This window comes from Struthio camelus, chromosome 3, assembly GCF_040807025.1.
Source record: "Struthio camelus isolate bStrCam1 chromosome 3, bStrCam1.hap1, whole genome shotgun sequence".
In the NCBI taxonomy this organism is placed as follows: domain Eukaryota; kingdom Metazoa; phylum Chordata; class Aves; order Struthioniformes; family Struthionidae; genus Struthio; species Struthio camelus.
Genome location: NC_090944.1, coordinates 55,895,376 through 55,921,898, shown reverse-complemented (window position 1 = coordinate 55,921,898; position 26,523 = coordinate 55,895,376). Strand labels below are relative to the sequence as shown.

The following is a 26,523-nucleotide window of genomic DNA, read 5'->3' as shown; positions in this document are numbered from 1 at the left end:
TAAAAAGTGGTAATAGAAAATAAACCTGTTATTTAGAAGCAAAATAGGAGAAGGATAAAGAATACATAATTATTTTACATAGTTAAATTTGAAAGGACTATGTTTAGCACTTCTAGATAAATCATGACCTATGGGAAGAGGGGAGGAAGATTTCTGGAGTCCTATCTTCTTCTATATAAGCCTAGCTTACTTTTTATGTAGCCATAATGAGCAGGAGAGTTCACTGGAAATGCAGCACATGAAGGAGCATGGTACAGGGATTCCCCAAACCAGTTACAGAAATGAAGATATATAAACATTTGGTATGAATGTGCGAGCTAATAAATATTTTCAATAAAGGGTAAAAAATTTGGCCTAGTTGTACTGAGCCTCATGTACATGCTAGCCCCATTTTCAGAAAATGCAGGAATCTCAGCAAATACAGCCTGCATTAAGCTCCAGTGCACAGTGCAGGCATCCCCAAAACAAAGAGTACTGCCAGAATAGGAGGGTGCCTTAAACAATTAAACAATAGCAAATTCTAGGATGGTTCTGAGCCAGCCTTTATCTTAAATGAAGCAAATAAGGCATTGTCAAACAGTGCTGTACTTCAGCCAATCTCATCTCATTAACTAGATATCATTGCCCATGAAATTTAAATTAGTACATACTCTGGGGTAATATAATTTATTCTTGTGTCTGGAAAGGCCAAAGATACAGTGACTGTAAAAGTAGTTTAAAGGTATGTCCTATGTCTATGGTGACATAGAATGCATCAAAAAACAAACAGACAAAACCAATCAGCATCTGTATGGTCTCTATCCCCATGCTAACACTGTTAAGACTAATGTGGAGGACAGAAAACAGCCACCACACCAAGATCATTAATTACAAGCCAGGCTTTATATCAGTGCAAGGAACATTTTGCATTCACTTTGTATTAGCTTGTGCCTATTTGTGCCATTTGTAAAGTAAGGTTGCTACCTGGCTTTGCATTATATTAAAATTTCTGATCCAACACTTCAGTGCTTTCTCAGCAGGAAGCTCTCAGAATCTGAGTGTACAGGAACTTGAGTCAGGCTGAACTTGCAAATTACAATCAGTTTATAAACAGTCTTTTTGAAGAGCTGCATAGATAAACTATTCCTACCACAAAAAGAATGGCTATTTAGCTATAAACTCTTTCCTTTTCAGATATTATTAAATACTAAAAGGCTTTGAGTTTTGCAAGCCTCCTGCCTCTTTCAATCTGTTTGTCCCTATGGGATGGAGAATAGGTGTTAACTGTTTTCCTGCAGATGGACCCTTAAAATCCTGGTGAGAGCCCTAGGGACAGATGCTCAAATAATATTCATTTAAAAACACAAGCACTAACTGCTGAGATGAGAAGTGAGAAATAGCTACTTAAAAATTAGTAATTTAAAACTGAGAATGAGGCATTGATGGGAAAGATAGATGACTGAGAAAAATCTTGATAGGTAGGGAAATGATCAAAACTGATGGAGCATAGAAAATGTATATAATCAATAAGATTAACAATACTTTGGAAGCTAGAACAAAAGAAATTGGACAGCATACAGGTAAACATAGGCTTAGTATACACTAAAATTTAAAAACTGAGCATGTTTATTTGAATGATAATACAATATTAATATGAAAGGCAACCTCCTTTTGGAAGTAATGAAGTGCTTTATTCAGGAGAATTCAATTTGATAGACAAGTCTTTGTGCTTTTTGAAGCTTATAACATCTAAACATTATAAATCAAAACTGTGACATATGGAAATATTCTATTCTGATTTATGAAAAATTAAAAAAAATTACTGTAGAAAGCATAAAATTATTAGTGAATAAGTGATAAGGATAGATATTAACTGACAAGAAAAAAGAAAATATTTCCTTGAATATAATCAGAAATAAAATAGATTTTATAGGCTTTCCTAAAGCATCTGGAAAACAGTTATTCAAATATATACAAATAAACAGATATCACACAAACAACTGTTAAAAATAGAAGATTATATCCTAAGAGACAATGAATTCATAGAGAGAAATAAGCAATACCATCTCTCTTTCTCCTGCCTGCAATTTTTGCACAGAAAAATTTTCTTCTTTAATTTCTATTTATCTCATGCTTGATATAATCTTCCTTCTTTATTCCCATATTTTTCCTTCTTCTCATCTCTAAATTCGTAAGACGAGGCATTCCCTATCAAAGGTGCAGCCACTGATTTTGACCTCTCCTATCGGAGTAGTTCCTAATAGTGCAGACTGTCCATCACATAGTAAGACAATTCCTTGAAGATGTCAAAGTCCCAATCTCCTGTGAGTGGCAACAGAATCTATAATTTCCCTACACGCTCCATTTAGTGGTTTCTTCCCTCATTCACTCATTCTTTCATCCTCAGGATAAACACATCCCCCGCAAGGCTAGCAGCATATGATCTGCCTGCATCAGGGGAAATTTCCATTCCAAAGGAAAACAGAAGTAGAAGAACCTGTTTGTAGCATCCTACAATTAGGACGCTTTACTAGGAGGAAGCAAAATGTAACTTCTGGTCCCTACTGCTGAATGTTTTCACATGCTAGATAGACACTGAATTAAAAGTAGGATCACTAAAGGAATATAGGTTAGACCACAAATTTGCTGTTTTCTAGCAATCTTCTAACCTGTAGGATGCTGAGCCAAACTTTCACAAAGCTCCTTTCATTCTAGCTTTATGATACTTCTATATCTGTCCGTCGTGGGGGAGGAACATCCCATACTTAAATACTTTGGATGCTGACAGATGTAAATCAGTCTTAACCTCAACACTGAGACTCTAATCAGTAGGTTCCCAAAATGTACTGTGTGCTAGTAAAATGCAAACTAGGTGAAAATGCCGGGCTACTCTATATTGAATAACAACTGCTAGCCTTGGCCAGCCGAATGCCTGCCCTCAGACAAGCAGGGAGAATGTTGCTCAGGAACCCCATGCTCAGGGCACGGCTATTTTCTAATTCAGTTCCTAAGCTCTTTAATTGAGCTCACACACCAAGCAGAGGAGAAGCTTCGGCAGAGACACATCTGCATTCTCGGTATCAGAATACAGTCACAAAACAGCTCTTAGCTCTCTAGACCAGAGCCCTTTTAAGCATGTCTACACTTCAGCTATTTTCAGGATGCTCAGCCAAGTCACATAAATGGTTCAGGCATTGACAGGAGTGGGTAGTTTTAAAGAGTGCTTTCTCCATATTTGTATAAGATGCAAGCAGAAACATCTAACTTACTTGGTAACTTTAAACTGTCTTGAACTTGCCTTGTGTTCTCATGTTTGTTATTGAAGTCCAACTAATGTGCAAATAATAGCAAGAAATACATGAAGCAATTTTTAAAAGGAGTAATTCCAACAACTTCGTATTGTGAGACAAGCAACAAATCATACAGCATTAATGTGGAAAACAAATGCCGAAAAAGTATTGGCTTTGCTCTTCTGCTATACTCAGTTATAAAGGAATATTAGTTTCTAGAAGCTGTTATAACATACTGAGCCATGTTTTTCCCTCCCAAGCAGGCTGTTATTCTCTACTACTGTTGTACCTTGCATTTAGGATAGCTTTATTAATAATCAAACTGAGGCATGCACTGCATGCTCTCAGATAAGCAGACAGAAGTCATAAATCTTGCCACTCCTACCCGGACCAGCAGCCAAGCCAATGCCTATCTTTGTCTAACAGATCAGAAAATGCAGATGTTGGGGCTTGTCTTGTTTTTAACCCAGCATAGGGACCTGCAATAGGCAGCAGCAGTACTTCTCATATAACAACAGCACACCCTAGAGAGAATGGCTGAATGTTCACTGCTACCTCAAAACAGAGGCAGAAAACTTTAAAGGGGCCAGGAAAAGTCTATTTAATGCTGAGCTTGTTTTAATGGTCTCATATATGATTTCTTCTTCTTCATTTACACTGTTAATAATATGGCAATATATTGTTGCCCTGTAACAACAACAGTAGGGAATAAGGCATCACATAGCTACAGCTTCATCTGTAGCATGTGAAGTTTTATTAACTGTATGCAGTAGGTGTGCCTGTACGCTTTGTCAGGTTTTTACAGTCATGATAATCACTTTGCAAAAGTTCACTAGACTCTAGTAGTGCTCAACACCTTAAAAATTACAGTGATTAAATATGCTTAAGACAGGCCAGTACAAGCCAAATACGCAAGAGCAATTGTAAAACAGTCTTTAACTACCATATTCTTTTGCAGTGACATCCAAGATAGTAATGCAGGTATCCCATTAAGCTTGATATACTAGAACTGCTTCCACTGAACCTCCAGTCTGCTAGGATTTCTGTTGCATTTGTCACTATCAAAAATATTTTTTTTGACCAAATTCTTTTAGCATAACCAATAGTATTATACTATAATAGCTTCTTTGGGAACATAACCAGTGGAAAAAATTTATGGTAATAGTTTAACAGAATGGACAATTTATGTAGAGGCTACTCACATTAATGTAGGCAAAATATCCATATTATTTTTAATCAAGACAAAAATCTGGAATAGTTTAAAAGGTTATCCAGGAAAGAAATTTTGTTCTGCAAATATCCACATGAAAAATATCAGCCGTCTTCACCAAAAGAGTTGAGCAAAACTTGACATTTTCAGTCAGCAGGCTAAACCAAAGTTTTATCTAATTTTCAAATCAGTTTCCTCAAACAGAAAAATAAGAAAAAAAATTAGCTTGCAACACATCCTGGAAAAACATTGCAAAATAACAGCAAAAAAAAAAAATCTGCCCAGCTCTTATCAACTACCTGGCTTGACAAATAATAGGATAACTCCTATTAAGAATTATTCAACTTTCCACAAAGGGAGCATAGGCTTTTGGTTTGTGTTTTTTCCCCTAAACATTCCCCTTTGTGAACCAATAGCCTGTGTATTCTTTGCAAGGTTATCTCCACGTAAGTATCTGGAGAAAAAGAAAAAAAAAAAAAAGGTACAAAAGTGCTTAACTACACAAAATCTCTAGATGAATACAAGGGCCAGAATCTCTTTTCATCTCACAAACAGAGAGCTTTGAAACAGATGAGTCTCATAAAACTTGAGAGCTACTGTTACAAACTTTAAATAACCACCGTTCAAGCAAGCTTCAGAACCATCTAAGTACAATTACTAACAAGCACGATAACAAACCTGGCTGATATTAAATCAAAGAATTTCTCCTTTATTCCTAGTACAGTCCCAAGCTTGTTTCAATGGAAAGGAATACTATTTAACTACAGTAGCTGCAGGCTATTTTACTATCTGTGCCCTCCAAAAAAGTTAAATGTTTCAATATGTAACAGAGGTCTGCATTACCTCAGGTCTTACTCTGACAAATCAATTGAAATGAAGCTTGCAAGCTACTTTGAATTACTGAGTCTAAAATAAATTCTTTTCCAATGTAATTGCAACTGTATTAATGATATATACAGTAGTAAAACTTCCATGGTTTGGCAGTATCAGGAATTTACCGGACTGTAATTTTCAAATATAGTATAGAGGAGAGGAAAATAATAGTTAAACACTAATTCACTTTAATACAGCATTGCTGACATTAACATAGTTATGGAAACAACAACATTAATCATAATTTCAGTTTTAACTGTGATTTCCCTGTATGTAAATGTAAAATGATTTATAACTGTTTCAAATGAAGTTCTTTTTTTTCCTAATATGAAATCAATTTGATAAAGATCTCACCGTAAACACAGATTAATTACTTTTAAAAGCTTTAATTTTTAGCTTTGTAGCCACATTATTGTTATCATGTCCCATTCTGCACATATTTACCTACAGGTGTGAAGATAAAGGTCTTTAAAAGCACTTATTCATCAGTCACACTGTGGCATGACACCAATACTTTATGATAGAGTAATATTTTAAATACAATAATGCAAACATGTACCTTAAGTTCATAGAACATTAAAAAAGTGACTGAGATCCTGGAAAATATTTTACTTCTAAGAACAATTTATCTCTACCCTATAACATTTCTTCCCATCATTTTACTTTAAAAACATGCATATATATTTAAATGATACTAATAAATTTATATGAAGGTAAATAGGTATGAAATCGTTTCATTTCTCGTTCCTCACCTCAGATCACTACACTGAATGTAAGAGAACTATGTTATCTCAGCAGCTGATCATGATGTGACAAATAGAGGTCTTTGCTTTGACTGATTATTTCTCATTCAGAAAACATTAGCTCTCGTAAAAAAAAAAAAAACCCTTTGTTTAATAAACCTGGAAGGCTGGCAGAAGGGAAGGTAATTGGACAAGCTATCTACAATAAAGATTTTTTTTCTCTAAAAAGTTTTTCCAGAGAGAATCAGGTCTAATAGGCGCTTTACTATTAAAATGTATGTGTGCTGTCTCTAAAGTTTCTAAATGACCATTTAATAATCAGAGCCAAAGAGTATGTAGGTGATCCTACATGTAAAGGGATAAAATGTGAAAAGCGTATTATTGGCAGTTCAACGTCAGCACTCTCAGAAAGGAAGTGTGACAGGACGGCAGTTCTCCAACTGCTGGCATAGCCCAAAGTAACGAAAGAAGGAGGCTCATCTGACAGACCCAAAATAACACTGCCATGGGATGGATGACATCAGAAGCACGGGGCATGGTAGGTGCTATGCTGCAACAACTAATGGGAGTTGGATCCTGAAGGCATTTCAGTCCTAATCAAAGGTATTATCAGCTGTATTGATTATTCTGTCTTTTTTTTTCTGTACAGAATACAATTATATCCTATCTATTTAATTTGATCTGGAAGAGAATTAAGAACAATTAATCACTTTCATGTAAGACATTAAAAGTAAATGAAAAATTTTACGCTTCACAATCTTTTCTGTAAAACAACATAATTTCATCGTTTATGTTGAAATAAACCATTGTGAATCCAGATAGTATCATGTTTTTATTATTCCTTTTAGAAATGATATCAAAACTTTTTAAATCTTGAAACACAGAAGAGAGTTTATAAGGATCACCTTATATATGAAACCACTTATTTGACTTTGAACTCCTTTCTATGTGGATAAGCCGCTCTGGGAAATGACAGTATGCTTCAGCAATACCCTCTGAGTGATACTGAGTGTACACAGGGTTTGGAGGAGGGAAGTAGGAGCTGGATTTTCTTCGATTTTGAAATACATTGCCACCGATTTCCTACGTGACCTTGGACAAGTAGAAATTTATTTGAACCATAAATATCTCCACTAAACTAGATGTAACAAACACCTCACAACATTGTAATGGAAGCATAATTATTGGAAGATCAGTAACATGTTATAACAGGCTTGAAATGAGACACAATTTATGTTAAAGGTGTTAGTGAAATCAGTGTATGAAGGCATTAGCACAGAATCCTACAATTCTTGCAGTACAAAATACATAAGAATATTACATTTAACATCTAAATTCTAATTTGAGCTATATTTTAGGATAGTTGCACAAAACTGGCAAATTTGCAAGATATATTTCTCTTAAAGTCTTGAATTTTCCTCAGACTTTGACAAATAAAACTATATATTTTCCAGATGTACACTATGAGAGCTAAACATCCAACTGATGCTGAGTTTAGCCTGCTCATTTAATCTTAAAGTATATATCAGAAGAGAGAAAATATTTTTTGTTGTTTTTTTCTTAAATGTAGTATGTAAGGTGAAATAATATGCCTGGATCTTATTTGCACAAAAACTCTTCTTTATCCAATTCATATAGCACAAAGGATATTTAAAGGTAAGAGCACACCCACACACATTCAAATGATTATGCACATCATTAAAATTATATTTTAAGTATAATTTATATCTATTACCATATCTGCTTTAAGTCAGATGTGACAACCAACACTTGAGTCTGAGTCTTACCTTTCATCAGCATGTAGTTACCAAGTATGTTTTGAATATCATAAATAAAACACTATTAAAAGATAACATTACTGGACTGGAATATGCAGCATGCACACAAAATACTCCGTCTGATGTCATCTCTGTTTATAAACACTGCTCATTTCAGTCAGAATACCTCACAAAGCATGACTACAGATGAAAGGCAAAATAAGAACACCAGTGAAATAAGAGCAATGGGTAGAAGTACTACCATAAGCTTTCTTCCCCATATTAAGGATGCACATTGGCTTCCTCTGACACACTAAGCAAATTATTACATGGTGCACTTGATAATTCCAATGCAATTATCTCATTAACTTAATATTAGTCTCTTTGATCACTACTGTAAAGAAAAGGAAAGAAAACACTAAATGGAAGGTGACTACAAAAGTAGCTTCAAGAGATTTTGCTAAAAGGTGCTTTTCATTATTTCGGCTATCAAAATGTTTGAAACTGTCTTACAACACCTCTGCCTCCTTCACCTTTCTAGGGAAGAGATAGACAACTTCAGAAGGAAAAAACCAACAACAAAACAAAAAAGCCTAGTTTTCTATATCCATGAGGAAAACATTTTTCCTTCAAAACTTCTTCAAAATACTATGCAAACTTAAATGCTTAGATTTTACAGCAATACTTTCACAGGGCCTGATACAAAAGATTTACATCTATGTATTTACAGGGTAGATAAAAACTTCAAACTTTCCTGTTAACCGGGCTTAACATGCACATACCATAGAGCATTCGTTTTAGTCTAGCAAGAGTCATAGAATATTTCACAACGTTGACAAAAACTGAGTCCCCTAACCTCCCCATTTAGACCATAGATAAAAACTAGCAATATTGTATTAGGCTCACACTGATTGCTATTCAACATTTTCATCATCGTTTTCTCAAAGACTGGTTTGTGTCTGGATCCACATTTCAGAAGTCAAACTGTACACAAACAGGGAAGGAGTCTAACCTGAAGCAAATTTTATCCACAGTTTCCCACTTGCTTTAGGAATAAAATTTTTATTGGTGAGTCACTCATGAGAAATAAGTAAATATATTAAAAATGTAAATGTATTTTGAACTTAACTCCTACCATATTATGCTATCATATATGTATATGTCCATAGATGAAAGTTGGAGCAAAAGGACCTTTTTTTTTTTCCATTTTAATAAGCTGAAGAAGAAGCCAATGTGGAACTTGGAGTTTAATCTTATCATTGTAATTTCCAAGCTGGACTTGGAGAAGAGTTGCATTCCTAATTTCTGCAAAGCAATTCAGAAAGCCTGCCCTTCCTTCAGCAGTTATCAGGAATCATTTAGCACTTCCTTGGGAAACTGAGAAATTTCCCAGGTACTTTAGGCATCCAGGCATGGACAGAAGTATTGCTCTGTAAAAAGTTCACAGCAGGTTTTCTTGACATCTACAGGCAAAATATAAAAGTACCTAAATTGAAGTCAGAAGGTTCTTATTTTGCCAAGTTCAAAGCACAATCTGCATGGAAAGGCACTGCACAGAGTAGTGCCACCTTCACTCAAACATATTGCTTTCAATGGTATGGGTATAAACCTTTTCAAAGCATATAACATGCTAAAGCGCCTGTCTATAAGATAGAAAACTGAAGCTCTATTATATACTGAACTCTAAGCCTACCTTTCACTGTTTAGACCAATGCCCTAAACATCAGGCTGTCTAGCAATGTATTGACAGATAACGTAACTTTCAACCTTGATTGAACATGGACCACCATGTGTACAGCAATTTTGTGTCTACAAGATCCAGAAAACAAAAACTAGCCTGAGGCTATTGCATAGCTACTTTGCTAGGAGTGAAACAGGAACTAGACCATGACTTCCAGATTATTTGTTTTTTCAACCAACCGCTTTCTTGTAGAAAATGCTTAACTAGAACAAAAAGTTAGGGTCAGAAGCCACATTTTCAGACTGCAGAGTACTCTCAGCCAGTTGCTCCCAACTTACTTCCTTATTTAATTCGTGGGTTCTTTCCTACATTTCAAAATGAATATTAGTGCACCTCACTGGACTGATGTTGCATAGTAAGGATGCCTTTTGTTTGCTCTTTCTGGTCAAGTAATTACTATTGCATCTTCAATATCAAACATCAGCACAGCCTAACCAGAAGTCCCTTTACAGCCAGCTTTTAGTTTTCCAGATATTCACTTCTGAAAAAGTGAAATCTGCAGGCATTACACCATCTAAATTTAAAAGCAATGCGGTAAGCACTGTGGGATTTAGTAAATGAGAATCATGTAAAATGCATTACACTTTTTTTATGTCTAAAGGAAAGAAAATGGATTCTCACACCTAATGCCTGTATGAATCTTCAAAGAATAAATGAAAATAGTTGTGCATTTTGAACAATCAGGAGTAAAAAAGATATCAAAGAAAAACAAACTATACTGACATTGCTTACAAAAGCCTAATATTATAATAATGCATGTCATTAAAGATTAATTTCTCTGTTAAACAGCAACAACACTGCCCTTCCCACAGCTTTCAACATGAAAAAGTAGGTAAAAGGCCATTTTCACTCACGAAAACATATAAAGACTAAAACTTAGATCCTGGAAGTGGATATATTAAAAGTCCTGAATCGAGGCCTCATGAGTGCAATGGCCTCAGTTAAGGTAAGTGGAATTTGGGCATCTGGATCCCTGCGCAGAATATTTTCCAAAAGTAAAATGTATCAATAATTACCACCAACATCAGAACGCAATTTCTACATCCCCAGTAACATTGCAATATCATACTAAATACTTCTTGTATTAGCTTACTAAACCCTGTAAGACCTTTACTTGGATTACTTTGAAGAAATTGCAGCACAATATTACAGGAATTTTAATATTTAATATTTAAATAACCTATTCAGGAGCTTTAAATATTTAAGTGACTTGGGCAAATTTAAAAACTATTTTCCCAATTTCCATCTTTTTCTCAACCTTTTCATAGATTGAATACTTCAGGAACTTGAAACCATTCTTACGAAATCTATCATGTATTTTTAAAAAAGGGGGAAAAGAAATAGGACATACCTAGGCTTACAACACAAAGCAATGTAAGAGAAGAAATGCATAGTCCAAAATATCGTTTTACAGATAGGAAATATATTGCACTTTTCACTGTCATCAGAACAATCTCTCCTCCAATGCAAATAAAATTTTAAATTGTTCTTAATAATCAAATGAAATAATTTTTGCAGTAATTTTTATGTTTCAGGAAAATATTTTCAAATTTTATTTTAGTACGTGGACAATTATAGTATTTCTTAGTAATGCAATGCTACCTAGTGACGCTACCATCCTATAATAGTTTACAGCAATACAGTGTCTGGAACCACTGTATTTTAAGCTTATTGCTTTCATTTTATTTTCAAGCTATTAAGAGACAGCTCTTCCTCAATTCTGCTTGAAGCATTTCATCTTCTTTTCAAAATGTTTCCTGACTTTATTAAACAGTTTGAAATCATTCCTATAGAAATGCTGTGAAATAGCAGGAAAATTTAAAATAGCTACAAAAGAATTAAAAAATAAACATCAAACGAAGACTGCCTAAAAGAGTTTCAAATATGAAAATAAACACTTCTCACATACTGACATTTAGTGGACTTTTAGTTTAATACTTCTGCTTTCCCACATGTCTAAATTTGTTTCATTTCCAAAAATATTTCAGTTAGAGAGTTGCTTAGAAATTAAGTCATTATACTTTCATTTAAGGAACAATCTCACCAAAATGACCTTTTCCACAAGTATCATTACCCTAATAAAAATATGGTACACTTTGCTACAGGGTTATTGTTTATATACATAGGAGCTAGCTCCTGAAGACTAAGATGCATTATTGGAAACTAGGAAAATCTACGCTACTGCTGTCAGTAACACATCAGCTGCTGGGATTACATATCCATGTAGTCTCTCAGCTATTCCTTTTTCTGAGTCTTCAGTTGGAGGCTGGGAAGAAACGAGTTCAGAAATGAACATGAGCACACAAGTATACAAGTATTAAGTATTAATTTTTAAGTATTAATTAAGTATTAATAATTAAGTATTAATCAAATACAAGTATTAATTTTCAAGGAGCAAAAGATGGATCTGCAGCAAGAGTCTCAGTGGCTACTGTGGATAAAGACGAAACTAAATAAAACCAAAAAGACTTCCACTTTTCAAAAGCAGAGGTATTAGGAGCATCTGCTCCTCGACTGAGCAAAATTACATTTAAAATTTTTTAAACGCATTTATTCAGGGTCACTGAGCTCACCTATTTCACAAGTTACACCAATAGTGAAGTATACTACATTTTGTAATGCGACCTAGGATGACTTACGCAGCTGGGTGTGACATGCTAATATGACATGTCAGCTGAAGAAATTAAGTCATTGCTCTCCAAAAGAAATGAATGAAATGCACTATATCAACTCCACAAATAATAAGGAAGATAATTATACAATTTAAAGCTTCTTGGAAAATGTTGCTTGCTATTTTCCTTTCTAAATACTACACAAAAGATGCACAATTTTTGTCATAGATTTATAATCTTTCTAAAGCCATCCAATTAGTATGATAAGTATTAGCAAAAAGCACATTAATTTGTATGAAAGTTGAGTGGTTCAGAAACTGATAATTTATGGCAGATTCGTGTGGAGAACAGATTCTAGTGGGAACTTGAAGTAAATAAGCAAAAACGTTTAATGAGACACAAGAGGGCCTGTTTCGGTATGATACAGATCAGAGATACTGATTGGCTTCTCCAGTGACAAAACCAGTTGTGTTTCACTCACAGTCTGTAGAAATATTATTTGGAGGGAGAGGGGAGGGCAAGTTGTTTTACAGAAGCACAAGTTAGAAGCATTTGCTCTGACGCACAGTAATACTGAATATTTTACACTCCTCTCTTTTTTTTACACTTTTTTTAAAAATAATTACTCAATTATCTCCTCCATAAGAGGGATAGTGTTTATATTCTTGATGACTGGAATGAGGAGTAGATGCAGAAATGATATTTCCACAGCATATGCTTTCACTCTGTTCCCGTCTATATCCCAGAATTCAGCACCAGCTGTCTCCAGAGTTTGGGTTTAGACTGATCATCAATTAAAAATAGATATTTTATTTTATTAAGAGTCTAAGTTCTAAGAAGATATCAGCTAATATGATAATTATGCTCTAAAAAGTTGTTCACTGATTTGATAATTAAGTTCTAATTACTGAATTAGAAGCCTCTTGGGAAAAACGGAAATCTGGTTTGGGCAGGAAAGTGTATAGCTATGCATCCTACTTTATACAAATCCTATTTATGGGATAAATATTAACTGTGTGTGGCATATTTTAAACATTTTATCTAAAGTAACTCTTTCTTTTTATTATTTCTTGTATATATTTTTCCAATACATGGCCGAGTTCTTCAAGATAGATACTTCTTTATACCAGAATAGTGTCTTGTATAGTATGACCACAATATTAGCTTTACTATTTATTGACAACAATATACCTAAAAAAAATTATGATTTGTTTGAAATGCTGACTAGTTTTTCCACAGTGAAGATTTCTATTTATAACAAGACTAGACAATAAAAACATTCTGTATTTGTCTTCCTGTATAAGTACGCACTATATAAGAAGAAAGCATTTTCCAGTCTGTATCACCCCATACTTAGATCTTTATTATTATTATTTTTTAAATACTTTGAAGAGAGAAACTTTTTTTCAAGAGGAAAAAGAAGTTCCAGAGAATACAGGTATGACATAATCTGTTTTCTCAGTGGACCTATATCTTATGGTTAGCATAAGCCATGGTTTGTTAGCATCCAAAAAAATGAGTAAACCTTCACTGAAGACCGTTTTGCTGTAGGCATATGAGTTGGTCACCAACTTTCACAAAACTTACCTTTGCAACCTCTGTTTTCAGGTATTCAAGTTAGGAAGCATACTTAGCAAGGGGGTAGGATGTTGACTGAACCATTCTAATATATTTCCATGAGGAAAACAGTCTAAATATCAGCAACAGCAGAAGAAACATGAAGGTTTAAAACCACAATCTGGAAGATTGTGTACAGAAGTGTACAATGTGGAATCTCTACTTTTATGCTGCTGTTTGAATACCAACATCTTGAATGTTGCATGTAGGTTTAGCCCTCTCTTGTGGGGGAATAAAGTTAGAGGTTAAAACATCTACACTTAGATGCTCATGGGGGATGCCAGGAGTTCAAGTTTCCTGTCTATTCAATGAATCTTGGGGAATGTGCTCACCTGAGCACAACCACCTGAGACTGGAGGTATGTGTCCACACATAGGCACTGAGGCCCTGAGGCTATCTGAGAAGCTGGCAGCTACCCATCTTGGCCTCTGGGTTCTGGTGTAGAACAAGGATGTCTCCTTCCCAGGTCTCCTGTCATACCCACCAGGCCACACGGGTGGCTCTAAAGAAACTAGAGGGTTGCAAACTCCCTTAGACGTTTATCCTTATGCAACTGAATGGCAAAGCTCACTCATCTCCTGTGCTAACTTCCATTGACTAAACAGGGAGCTGAGGCACTTAGCATGCATGTATCTGAGCCTTGAACCAAATCCTCTTCATTTCAAAAATGACATAATAGATCTGGAAAAGATAAAAGAGGAGGGCAACAAAGTAGGTAATGAATTCCATCTGAGGAGTGACTGAGAAAAGATACTTCAGCCTGAAAAAGAAACACATTAGCATAAAAGAGAGGCCTGCAAAAACATTTAGACTATGCAGATGGTAGGGTTTTCTTGTTTACTCTTTCATCAAATACAAGAACTAGAGGGTCTTAACTTATGCTATCTAAAAAGTATTCAGAGCTAACTTTCACTTTATGCTGAGACATGACTCAGGGAAACCAAAGAAAGAAAAGGTTTCAGCATAGTAGACAATGGGTAAAGATCTCAGCCTCCTAACGCTAAACCCTAAAACCCTAAAAATGTTACAGGATAAGATCCCCTGCAGGTGCCTTGCAATTAAGGCTGAGGATCTGGCAGCATGAAGGGCCTATAGCTTCACCTTCTGCAGCCAAGGAAATTTGCTCCTTTCTGATGACATGAAGATGTGATCTGCAGTAGGCAAATTTCTGTAATACAGGTTTACCTAATACGCAATCTGTGTGCTGACAGAGAACATCTTTGAAACTGCTGTCTGAATTCTCTCCATTTCATGTTTACGGCAATGAGATGTATTTGTTTATCAGAAGTAGCTTATCTAAAAAACTTAAGATTTCTCAAGTACAGCTGACAAAGAAAACTCCCAATAAATTTTCCTTTAGTGATATATGAATTGAAATATGTTCTTAGAATTTATTAAACAATAGAAAGGTCAGAGACAATTAAATTTAAGACTTTGGCGATGTCAAAACACAGCTACATTTTTACTGGTTTCTAGACCCATATCATATTTCTTCTATGTTAAAGAGTAATGTTATTCTTCATTTTTCACAATGACCTTCATTTTTTTCTTTACTTTAAACCCACATATGAATACAAATTTTTCTATTTCATGGTGTTAAGTATCATTTTTAATCATGGAAAAATATAAATCATTTTTATATTTAAGCAAAGCAACAGATTATATTAGGTTATATTATTAGATTTCAATTTAGGCACAGAGTGATTAAAGCCTCATTCTTAAACCAAATTTATGGTTTTATTTTGGGGTAGTATTTAAGACCAAAAACCTCTAATTTTTGAATACATAAATCCTGTGGAAACAGTTGGTAATCTGACAGTGTCATCATTCAGAAATTGCACTGACCCCAGAAAATAACCTAGCTACATCCATACTTTGTGTGGCAAAGGGTAGCTTAAATTTAATGTAGATACTAACTATGAACATTTTTAATTTGAAAGTCCTCATTTGGCTTTTTATAGTCTTTAAAGATCCAGATGTTCCACCTGTTAAGCTCCAGTGTTTCCTCTGTGAGGACTCTGAGCCAGAGTTAGTTACATTGCATTGCTTCCAAGGATAATTTTTTCCAAATTATCTGAGGTTCATCAGTCCAACACTTCAAGATTATCTGGAATCACAGTTACTACTGGGTGCTAAGTTACAAAGAGCAATTTCCAGGAGACAGAGCATGTCTAAAAATAGGCATCCACTTCCATTTGAGACAGCCTAGGGTAACACAGGGTGTAACCTGTACGGTCTGGCAGATGTGGTGAAGAACTTGCTGAAGGTGTGAGCACTTCTGCAGCCATGACTGGAGGCAAGATGCCTTGTAGTACCTCCTTTATAGCACGTGAATCCCATGTGAATCCCATTATCCCTTCTGAGCTGGTTATTATAAGCAGCTTCAATAGCCTTCCTTAGGATGAGATGAATTGTATCCTGAAAGTACTATCTAAAAGAAGTCACAAGAATAGCACCTAAAACTGGTTATTTTTCCTCACTGTTCCACGTTGGCCCTAAAAATCCAATGCTCCTTATGAATCCGACACTATTACGAAGAATAAACTTCTACTGTATAACCAGAAATTCATATTAGTGGGGACAGGAGGGGAAGGGGTTAAAATAAGTCAAATTAAAAAATATATATATTTCAAATACATAGGACAGTGTAAAATGGTTTACCATAAAAGCTTTACTAATTACTTTTGAAAAGACTTCAACTAGCTTTAATGGGGAAGAGGGAGAAAACCATTTCTTAAGAAAACTTAAAAATAGGGTTAACTTGCATAATCTTCAGTGATTTCCTGCAGGGGAACTTCATTAATTTTTCCCTGCAGTAGAATTAAAATGTTATTTCAGTAGCCATTTGGAAGATGATGCACAAAGTATAAATGTATACAAAGTGCTGTTACTCAATTTGGGTACATTAGCTTGCATCCACTTCAAAAAAGAGTAAATTTTGTCTGAATTTGTCACCCTTCACAAGATGGAAGTAAGATATTATTGCTTACTGGTAAGTGCTCAAAGAACTAACAAAAGCCCAAGCTGCATAGGACTGGTTACCTTATGATACAGCTAAACCATATTTACTTGCTAAATTAGAATTTCAGTTTCCTTAAATCAATTTTATATATCTATTAATAAAAATAAAATTAAGTTGATTGAAGTAATTTTCTGGTCTGCTGGAGAAACATGGAAAGGACCTGTAAAGACATAACTCACCCTATAAAAAAAAGAAAATCACTCTGATGGTACAGAGTACATTTCTATTATATGTGTAAAATTAATTCTACTAGAAGACTGTAGAAGATTGTATATTTACACTCCAGTGTGTTTATTTCTTATTCTTTTGCAGTTATCCTTTGTCACCAAGCTGCTTTTAACGAAGACATAAGCATTTATTCCAATATGACAGAATACTATTTTATTCCTATTGTGGTTTAATTATTTTACATTGAAACTTAACTGTATTTTAAAACAGACCATGTCAAAACAGACAATACATCTGTTTTATGCTGTGAAGATCCTTACTTATGGCTGTTTTCCCCTAATAATGAAACACTTCATGCAGTGATTTTCCTTTAAATAGTATGCTGTAAAACATGCTCACAAATTACACCTTTTCCACACCCAGTTAGTGGTAGGGTTTTCTTTAGAACTGTCATAGGTGGAAGCAAATCACTGTACTACAAAGGTATCAGAATTAACTTGTCAAGCATATCTAATTAACGATATCACTTTTAAAAGATTTAAATAACATTATCTTAAATTATGAGCCTATAATTTTTAGTGACCACTTTTGAGAAAACCAGGTATTCTAGAACTTCATGTTGGTTTATATAAACCATTACTATTAGTGTCTTTATAATGAAATTCAAATTTGTAATGAGTCAGACCTGTGCAAAGGCCTGTTCGAAAAGAACAGTGACAAGTTAGTTGAAACACTGCTCATGCCATGGAAACAATGAAGTGTGACATTTTGTGTGTTAAGTCTGGCAACAAGTTTACTGGAAAAGAAAGTAAGACTCATTTATTCTGTTTTCTGGAAGGTGGCAGTATGGATAGGAGAGTTAAACTTTTACATTTTGTATATTTTTAAAATATTTCTTAGTTTATTGTGTATTTAGCTGTTTCCTAAATATATCTGGTACCTTAGATATTCATTTATTTGCATTTTTTCCAGCACTGAAATCTACATGCACAGACACTTCTGAAAAGCTTCTGTGACATTTAAGATATTTTTAAAACCATTTTTCCTTCAGTTGAAGCCTAACCTAGAACACATCTCTTTCATTTTGCCTGTGTAGAGTTATTTAGCTAAATATAAAAGAAAATAGAAGCATGTATAAAAAACAAGACAACCACCTCAAAAGCCTTCAGTGACTTCAAATTGTTTCCATCATGTAAACCAACCTAAGTAAATCATTTTAAACTGGGGGGCTGGGGCGGGGACAGGTGACATAGTGTAGTTTGTTTGTTAATAAAATAATACGCTTGGACTAATAACGTTTGCATCTACTTTCCAGGAAGTTTTTAATCTTTGACTCAGATTTCTCCAAATCCTGCTAGTAGTTTGCAGGGGGGGGCGGGGGGGACGTGGTTGTGGAGTTGGTGGGGTTTTTTGTTTTTTTTTTGTTCGTTTTTTGGTGCTGCTCTTTTTTCCACATCACACTTCAGAGCTCTGAAAGTTCAGATTTCAAATTATTAACGGGTAATTTTAAAGATGAGCTTTTTACACCTGAAATTATACACCTTAGATTAAAAGGTCATTGTCAAAATTTGCAAACTCAGAGCCTGTCTTCTTTCAGCTCCCCAATAAAACTTTTCATTAGACATGGGACAACATATGTACATTGCTGCTCTACTCAGGCCTGCGTGGAGGTCTAGTCTTTCAAACCAGCAGGTTAACAGAGTGCGATAATTTAACACTAGACATAGGGATCCAGTATTGCTCATGCAAGAAAAGAGATGTGCTGGCAGTATACCGCAGTAATAATGCAGAAATGCATATCCAAAACACTGATCCAAAATAAACAGGGAATATGGACTTTTCAGCTGGTCAGCAGACAAAAATAAGAGCTCTGTTCCAGTTCTCATTTCAGCAGCCTGTTTCTGGATCCTTCAGAAGCAAAGTAACTTGATAGTTTTAAATTGCCGTTTATATGAGCACATTCTATGTGTATTGGAGCTCGGTTCTCCATTCTGAATGCTCCTAGGCTCAGGGACCTTACGCTCCAAACTAGAAACTGCTGGTTGACTGTGCATTACTTGGCTCCAGTAAATGACAAGCAGCTCCAATTGGAAAGGACTGAGTGCCAAACAGATTCACCTTACTGATGCTAGGGCAGGTAATCACTGTTGCCGGAGTTAAAGAAACCTTTAAACATCAGGGTATCTGGAGCAGCCTTATTCAGCTGCTGCTCAATTACATACATAGACATTCCAAGGAGTGTTTTAGACTTCAGGTGATATTTTAATATGTATTATTTTTTATCTTTGCAATCCATGGATTTAACATCAGCAAGACATTTGCTAAATTGTTCGAATTTTGTTGAATTTTTTATTTTGAAAAACAGGTGTTTTTCTAAAAGATTGTTTCAAATTTTCAGAAGTTTGCACTCTTTAAACTGAAATTTTAAAATATGACTTTTTGAATTATTCTAAAACTTGAAACTTCTGCAGTCTTAGTTTAAACTAGGTTCTTTTCCGCTGTTCAATGCTGCCAATAAAAACTGGAAAATCCACCTTTTTTTCCCAGGTTTTCAAACTGTAAAGCCAAGCACTCAGAAGCTTAGAAATGTTAGAACTGAACATGCTTATTCGGTCATAATTCTCTTCTCCATCACACTGGGGACTACTGTGAAGAATCTTTAAATGACTCTGGAAATCTATGTATTTGCCATTAAATTTAACTTTTGGGGTTTAATTGCAAGTTAATTGCTTCAAGGCAATAACTGCGCATTATAGATACCTTTCTTGGCATCTATAGAAGTGAATAGTATCTAGAACTTCTATGTTCAATAGATCTGCAGATGAAAATATTGCTGTACATTCCCTGTAGCCTTAATTGCATTACTGTTAAAATCATTTCTGCTATCTATAACTACTATTTATAAACTGCCCTAATAAATACAGTAAATTGAGAAATTAAAATGTTTTAAAGTCTGAGTACTGATAAAATAAAAAAATTGAGGGATATCCATAGCTGGCAAAAAGTATCATTTATGATCTACTTTCCTCCCTCATTCCCAGCTTACTGGTTCTCTGGCACTCCGCTTGCTTTTTTGGCTTATTGATTTGTCTGTTCCCAATATCCTGATGTTCCTTCCATTCAGTCAGTTAACAACATCCATCAGTACCTTTGTCAGCATATCTTAATTTTTTTTAATTGTTCATTTGTTCCCTAAAAACTGGAAAAAAAATGTTCAATCTTTTTGGAAGTGAACTGTTTCCTTGAATACTGCTCATTAATTATTTTATAGTTCTAAAACATGAAATGACTGTCAGGTATTGTATAGAAATTTAAAAGCATCTAGAAGACAACAGAGCCAGAATTTGTCAAAATTTGACTCCTCTTTTTGAGTTGGCTACTTACACTGTCCTGCAAACAGACTGAAAGAAAAAAAGTCTGTGTACCCACAGGTCAAATTAATTCCTGTTTAGCTGAATGTACAGTCTGAATTATAACAGAGAGGGGAGTGAGGGGAAAATTCTGTGGAAAACAGAAACTCAATAATATGCTGTGACCATCACTTTTGCCTTCCTTCAACCTTTCCACTACTCTCTCCCTGCCTTCTCCTGTGGTTCCTATGTTGTTCTCTGCAATCATATCCCCTGGTACTGACGAAATATTATATTCTGCTCCATAAGCATTGTTTTCTTGCAACATTAGGCTACAGAGATGGCTTTTTTTTTTAATCGGAAGTTGTTACTTCTACAAATTTAGAGTAGAATGAGTTAATGCCCACCACATATGTGCTACTAAAAGGTGCATTTGACAAAGCATTTCACAAATGTTGCATTTAAAAATTAGTTCAATTTGGCTGGGACATGAGCCTCTCACAGGCAGAAAGGCCATTAACAAAGCGCAGTAAAAGACAAATGTAATACCTGTCCTGAGAATCACTGGTAGGATCAACTCTACTAATTACTTCAGAGTGAGGGTAAAAGCACATTAATTACATTAACTCAGTACCTGAACTTGAAGGTGTTGCAACTGCTACAGAAAGCGCAGTAATAACAATCAGTCAACAAAACAGATATAGTTAAAAGAAAACAAAAAAACCTTTGTGTGTGCACGTCTGTGTGTGTGTGTGTGTGTGTGTGTGTGTGTGTGGTGGGGGAAATAAGTCAAAGCATTATTAGCAAGGATACTTCATTTAAAGAATCAAAAAATGACAAAGAAAAGCATTTATGAAAACCTAAGTGTGATGGTTCACAAATCTGCAATGGGATACGTTAGATCTGAAACATTATATCGTAGCCCACAGAGGTTACAGCAGTAAGAAGAATGTGCCTGAAAGGAATGTGCAAAACTTAACAGGGACGCTTAAGAGGACATCAGAGGGTGGTAAGGAGAAAAAAGAACCCAGAAAGACTTAATGAAGACCTTCAAAATAGCAAACATCTAGGAAAGCCAAGAGGATCTGCAAACATTACTATGCCTCAAATATAGCCTGATATTTTCGAAAACTCAGAGCACACTTTTTCCACTCAAGTGTGTGGGAGTTTTCACTCAGCTTTGGATGAAGGTAGAAATAGCAAACTACCATGAGTTTAAAAAAACACCCGCTCTCCTAATAGCTATCTAATGCAAAGGAGCAGAAAGGCCAAATTCTTCAGCTCAAAGACATACACAGCTGGAATTTTTCCCAGGCACATACATACACCTTCGTTCCTCTGTACCTTACTCCCAGCTATTGCACTTCCAAATTCAAACCCCTTATTTGTCGGTAAAATTAAGATACTTGCAGCCTTTTATCAGTGTAAATACACCTGACTGCTTACTTCAAAAGGACAGTTATCACCTGCCAGCCGAAATCTGTGCATTTGGCAGCCTGCCTATCTTGTACCTAGGTAAGAGCAGTGCAGCTAGACCGCCTATAGCCCATATGTTGTGCAGGCTGTTCAGCAATGCCACCAACAATGTCATGTCATTTGAGAATAAATTATCACAAGCAGAAATGAAAAATAATATCAACCTGGCAAGCGAGGTTTCTCAGCCTTAAGGAGCGCAAGCAAAACAAAAATAGAGTCGGTAATGACATCAAGGGAGAAAAACTGAAATAAACAATTACGATGGGACTAACTGGTCATCTTTAAAACTCCAGCTCACAAGAACAATTGATTGAACAGTGTTATACAAGCACAGCTATACCTTCACATTCCAAGGGACTTTTTGTGAAGCTTTCATATATTTAGTACTTAGTTTCTTTTTAAGTTCCTAAAACGTGTATCAATGAAGAATCAAGCAATGAAGAATCTGAGTCATTACTAAGAGCAGTAAAATACATACTGTGACAACAGAGTACATCCCAAGAAGCAAAGATTTCCCCTCTCTCCCCAGATTTGCTTGTATTTTGTGAAAGGGAGACAAATACTTGTTGCAGTCACTAGTAAAGTGGTTTTTTAGAAATGCTACAAGTTCAGGCTTAGGTCTGCAAAGCAGTTGGCATCTCCTGCTTTCTATCTCTTATATGGCAGGACAATCATTAATTTGCAGTTTTCAGTTGTGTGCTGTTTTCCTAACAATCAGTACCTTATTTTATTATTTCTTAAAAGAAAAATCCATAAGTGTAATTCTATATTGACTTGGGCTAAAAGCTTTTAATGAAAGGAAAAAAAAAGGTGAACAAATATTGGCATTCCGTTTTCTAAAAATAAAAATACATTTAAAAAAAAACAATAATAGGAATCAACTTTGCTATTACATTCTGTGGATGCTTTGAATTTACCTGCTGTGATTATCTGTGATTATTGACCTTCCTCTTCTGCTTATTCCCTTGTAAAGACTCACCTTCTCTGAAAAGCGCAGAAATTTTATCACACAAAACAATCATTGCTATAAATGCTGAGACACACCTGTGGCACCATAACTAGGCTCACAAAATAGCTTCCAATCAATGTTTAGGGCCAAAGAAGGCTATAAAAATTAATAAGGAGGTGATAACAGATAGGAAAAAACTGCCGCCTACAAATGCTCCCTCAATCAAATGCTCAAGCCCCAGACCAGATTTCATCTCCCAAAGCAAAGAAATAAAATAGCCTGACTAGCTGGGCTTGCAGTGATTGTGAAAGACACAAAATAATAGCACTAATACTGGCTTTTTATAAGAAGAGCAATGGACAGTATGGTAGAAATCACTGTGGTAGAAGAGTTTTGGGGAAGCTATTACCAAACGAGAGGGTACAAAAATGCCAAAGGAGATTTTGTGAAAGGGTACATACTCTATGAATTTTTAGAATCCTGCTGTTGTGTACAGAACCAGTGGCATGTAGTCCTCTAATAGCTTAATAAATGAGCAGAATGTCGTATTTTCCTCATCTCTATGTTAGCAAATTAAATTGATGAATAGCTTGCATATTCAACAGCTTTCAAGCTCGTATATTCCACAACTTTGCAACTATCTCAGCTATTCCAATTCTTTCCTCATTATGTTTTATTCTAGGTTTATTTTCTGTTATTTTATCCATAATATCTGCTTAATAATCATCTCTTAAATTCCACTAAAGTACGAAAGTATTTCTTCTATATACAGGTATTACAATTTTTTCCGTATGACAGTTATTTGAAGCAAGGGAAAATTTATCAAGAGAGAAAAAATGTGAATTTCTTCACTATACTTCCATTTCACCACAAAAAGGGCAGCCTTTTCTCCTCTAGGAAGATAAGTTGGCTAATGCCTTTGCAAACAACAGTTGTGTACATTAATAAAGTGCATTCTAGTTTCATAACTAAACAAGAAACTCCCTCAATAGTTCATTAATTCCTTTATCGTCTGGACATTTGTACTTATAGAATAGGATCGTTAACAACTTCTTTTTAAAATTTACTCACTTGGTATCTAGGAATGAGAATGTGATTTGGTGAGAAAAAAAACTTACAGTGCAAAGCAAGCTGTTTATGCAAGATGGTTCTAATTTTCTCTTATTGCTTTGCCCATTGCCACTTTATTAATAATGCATCTTTAGAGTATTCTTTATTGATTATACAGTATTAGCAATGATATATTAAAAGCAGAGTCCTAAGGCAGGTAGCTGGCAAGGTTCTTTTTTTAAATAACTGGTACTTGATATATTTAGAGAAATATGTTCACAACAGAGTGCTCAGTGTGTAGCATTATTTAATTCCTCATTACAATAGCAGTCCGATGTTGTAGACTCAGACAGTCAGTGTAATTATAGGCAGCACAGCATCCCTGAGGATATTTGAACTCTGACAGCTGGAAGCCATACTTAAATACACTGTCATGCAAAAAAAGCACCTTGTCCATTGACATTAAAATTTCGTTTGAAACATCATCATTGCTGGGGCCTCAATAACAGTCAAAGAACAGGAGAACTAATTGCCTAACCAATACTCTTTTTTCCTCCCTTTTAACACTTGGCAAAACTGGAAAGCTACTGTGTTAGCCCAATATAACAAACATATCATTGTTGAAATTATGAACTACAGTAGGAAAACTATGCTAGACAACAGATTTTTATTGAGGACTACATGGTCAGTATATATAATAATTTTTAATTGCCAACAGAAAATACAAAGCCTTAACTTATTCACAAGTCAAGCCACAATTTGACAGGGTTGAAAAGAGGAAGGATCGCAAATAGTGCTATTTGATTTGAACTCTAGTGAAAAAGTAGATGCAAGAGCTTCCGCCCCCCCCCCCCCCCCCAAATATAAAGGATATAGTAGTGTCTGTAATTTCTGAAGAGTAGAAAGGTGGTACTGACTCAAAAAGCTACTTATAGATAAACTGAGGCACAGCTATCATTTCTGGTCATGCTAAATATGGGAGACAGTTTAAATCTTAAGAGAAGAATTTTTTTTCCAGATAGAAAAAGAGAAAAACATCTCAAATATGCATGCATAATATAAAAATAAAATAGTACATATATTTAAAAATCACATTTGAAGCAAAGTCATTACACAGCACACTACCAGCAGACACCATAATTTAGCTTCAAGGAACCCACCACAAGCTAATGTCAAGCAGCCTGAGGAAGATATTTGAATATTTGTGTTTTTAAAATGCCAAATTATTCCCTTTTATAAACTTAGATTGGTTTCAGACAGAGCAGACAGGAGAGGAAAATGAAGTTTTCCTTATCTTTCTTGAAGTTCTTTTTTTGGAAATTAAATTTTAAAACAACTATTACCGATCTTTCCTTACTGTTCTTACAGTTTCTCTACTTCAAGAATTTGTAAGATAGCTCTAATGTGAGCCACTTTCTGCCACTGAAATTGTGCCTTTATAACAACTTAAGTTGTGCCTGAGATCCAAAAGGTCAGATCTCACCTGGAAGGGCAGGCCAGAGCTCTTAGAGACAGGCAGATGAGGAAGAACTAAGGCATGAATGAGTGCTACCTAGCTCTTAATGTTTAAGTGAAAGATACAGCTAAATAATATTTTAATCATTAAAGACAAGTTCACCATTTTTTAAGCAGATCAATAACACAATAAAAGTCTCCCCACTAATGCTGTCGTTGATGCTGATTCTTTGTATTTTAGGATCGTTGCAGTTAGATTCAGTTGTATGTTACAGGCTTCTAGGGAAACAAAAATCTTTGTGGGCACAATGATTTCCCACAAAATCCCTTAACTGCTAGTGCATACAAGATAACACACAATAATGACACAACAACACACACAAAAAAAAACACACACAAAAGTGTCTTTCAGCCAGGGATTCAGTTAACCATCATATAAAGAGCTATCCCATGTCTGCTCAAAGATCTGTCTAACCCAGCATGCTCTCCCCGCAAACGGCCAGTCATGATTTTCCAGGAAAAGGATAGGTGAGCGAGTGCACATAGACATAGCTTTCCTGTTCTCCCAGGATTTAGCAAGTTCATGGCTCAGAGGTTTGATGAACCCGAGGCTTCCTAGGCTTCCCTAGGCAAATCCATGGAATAAAAAGCCATTAAATACAGTCATTGTTTGAACACATAAACCTCTACTACCCACAGTGTTTTCTGGCAGGAAATTCCACTAAACCTGCTGGCTGTTAGATTCATTTGATGTCTTTAGCTCTCGTATTGGAAGAAATGGTGAACAGTCATCCTATATTCACCTTTATACTCACCTTCTCCATGCTATTCATTATTTTACAGTCCTCTTTTATAAAACCATTCAGCTGGCTCTTTTTTCTAGCTTATGAGAAGTATCCTACTGAATTATTTCTTACATGGAAGCCATTCAGTGTCTTTGATCATCTTTTTCTGAAGTTTTTCAGAACTAATATAGTTCAACTAGGTATTAAAACTATACCTCTTAACCATATATCTATAAAAAATAGTTCAACAAGCCTTTTTGATAAATGCATATAGCACTAAAAAATAAAGGTATGTATTGGATTTCCACAAAGGCATAAAGATAAGCACGCAGGTACCCACGGAGTGATGTCTATCTGTTTCTTATCCTGACTGTATATGCTTAGTAAGGGCTTTTCAAACAACACCTTAAAGGCACATTTACAGTACCATCAATGCTCTTCCATTC

General features: G+C 35.1%; 1 protein-coding gene across 3 annotated transcripts in view; it reads right to left on the bottom strand.

Moving 5' to 3' along the window:
- Nucleotides 1–26,523, bottom strand: part of GRIK2 (glutamate ionotropic receptor kainate type subunit 2) — a 424,245-nt gene that overhangs the window by 291,114 nt on the left and 106,608 nt on the right. The window lies entirely within an intron of this gene.